This window comes from Pteropus alecto, unplaced genomic scaffold (genome assembly GCF_000325575.1).
Source record: "Pteropus alecto unplaced genomic scaffold, ASM32557v1 scaffold7, whole genome shotgun sequence".
In the NCBI taxonomy this organism is placed as follows: domain Eukaryota; kingdom Metazoa; phylum Chordata; class Mammalia; order Chiroptera; family Pteropodidae; genus Pteropus; species Pteropus alecto.
In genome coordinates, this window is record NW_006494614.1 from 7,472,592 (window position 1) to 7,474,630 (window position 2,039).

Consider the following 2,039-nt stretch of genomic DNA (forward strand, 5'->3'; position numbering starts at 1 on the left):
AAAAAAGCCAGCCTTAATTAAATGCTTCCTATGTGACAAGCTCATTGCTAAACTGGTTGCTTCTATTATCTCATAGATCTCATAACATGAAAATGTCACAAGAACGTAAGGGACAAAGAGGAGACTAATTGCTAAGGAGTAGTGGGAGGACTTGGGTTGGAGTGGAAAACGGGGCCAGCAGATGAAGAACAGGTAGGGGATTTGGACTTGCTGCATGGGACAGATTCTACCTAGCTTCGTGTGCAGGGAAATGAGCGTGGTACTATATATATAAAAAAAAAGGTGAGTCCATCTTTTTGAGATCCATTGGAATGCCTAGGGACTGAAGACCATAAAAATTATTTTTATAGCAAAAAAGAACTCATAGGTCTATGGCCATGCCACCCTGAACGTGCCTGATCTTGTCTGATCCCGGAAGCTAAGCAGGGTCGGACCTGGTTAGTACTCAGATGGGAGACCACTTAGGAATACCAAATGCTGTAGACGTTAAAAAAAAATAAAAAGAAAAGAATTCCTGGTAGGTTAATGCAAATGGTGATGGAAAGAGAAAGAAGAACATACACACAAACACACACAAATCAAGTTAAATTATTGCTTATTTTTAAAACATTTAAACAGACACATTTCTAATGGCATACATGTGGTAGGTAGTTAATTATGGGTGAGGGTGGTTAGATAAGAAAAAAAAAAAGTAAACTTAGTGTGGCAATGTGGAGATCATTTTGATGGTAGATTCGAATAGAGATTTCTAATGGGCTGTGTAGATCAGAGAGAACTTTGTGTGTGTGTGTGTATGCATACATGTACGTGTACATGCAGGCGTGGGATTGTAATAGTGGAAGCCATAAAGATATGTACAAAATATAATCTATAAAGAACAGAGGAGGAACAATCACAGAAGCATAAAGAATGTCTAGATGAGTTTGGGATAGGAAAAAAAACCAGAAAAGTCAACAATGTAATCAAATTCACAGCCGAAGAAGATGGAACAGAATGTGTATTCTTTTACTTATTGTCTTTTCCTGTTACTTGTTTTCCTCATAGATTTAAACACATGATTTCTTTAACACTTCTTAAATAGAGTATTTTCTTTGAGTAAATCTTTATGTATTTAGTATTTGTAAACATTTTATAAAGTAAGCAATTTTATTAGGTGGTACCGATTTTAATAGAATGGGAACAAGTTTTGTCTGATGTACAGTTCAAAATAAGCAACTCCACGTTTTGTGAGTACACTCCTTTACTTTCTTGATATGCAACCTTTACAAACTTATTCATAAAGTAGTTTGCCATATTCCGCTCTAGTTACAAATAGAAAGCACCTTCTTATCTCTCTTGGGAACTTTCTGTAAATGTAGAAAGTTAGAATTTGGCCTGAACTGTATGCCCCATAAATAAGAAGATAATCTAACTAGAATGTCGGCTCAAAAAATCTTCTCCAACAGACTTGAAGAATGTATTTCTTCTGCCCAGATTTATGAGATGTCATGCACTGTCTTTCCCCAAAATTCTTTGGATTTCTCTGATATGTCCCTTGTTTAAGGGACATATCAGAGAAATCATTTTGGTGTGTATGGTAGTTCTTCAAAGAGTGGCTCTACAGAACTTGAACATTTTATTTTAAGCCCATTTTTACAATTTTACTTTTCTTCCTAGGTAAGTAATTTGTTCCTTTTCTTTCTGGTTGAGTTCTTGTGAGATCTTTTATTTCCTGAAACTTTAAAACTGTTAACATATGTGCATGTATGCCATATACATATATGTAAATAAAGAATATCTGATGTATTGCTTCATGTATGATGATATTATTTGCTCTGTTAACGTCACTATAATAAAAATCGTTACAATATCAAATCTCAATTATATCCTCCCAAAGCTATCATCTTTTCTCTAAACATTATCATCTATTTTCTCTTTTCCTTTATATTCTAAAAGAGACTTTCAAAAACCTCAGCCCTGCTCTGTATGTTTTTTAATACTTTAAATTCTATGTTATTTTTTTTCATACACATATTTTTTTAAATCTCTGTAAGCCTAAA

The 2,039-nt window shown here is 34.1% G+C and overlaps 1 pseudogene; it reads left to right on the top strand.

The window, feature by feature from the left end:
• The first annotated feature begins 367 nt into the window (after positions 1-367).
• On the top strand, positions 368-486 carry LOC112474934 (annotated as a pseudogene).
• Positions 487-2,039: the final 1,553 nt, after the last annotated feature.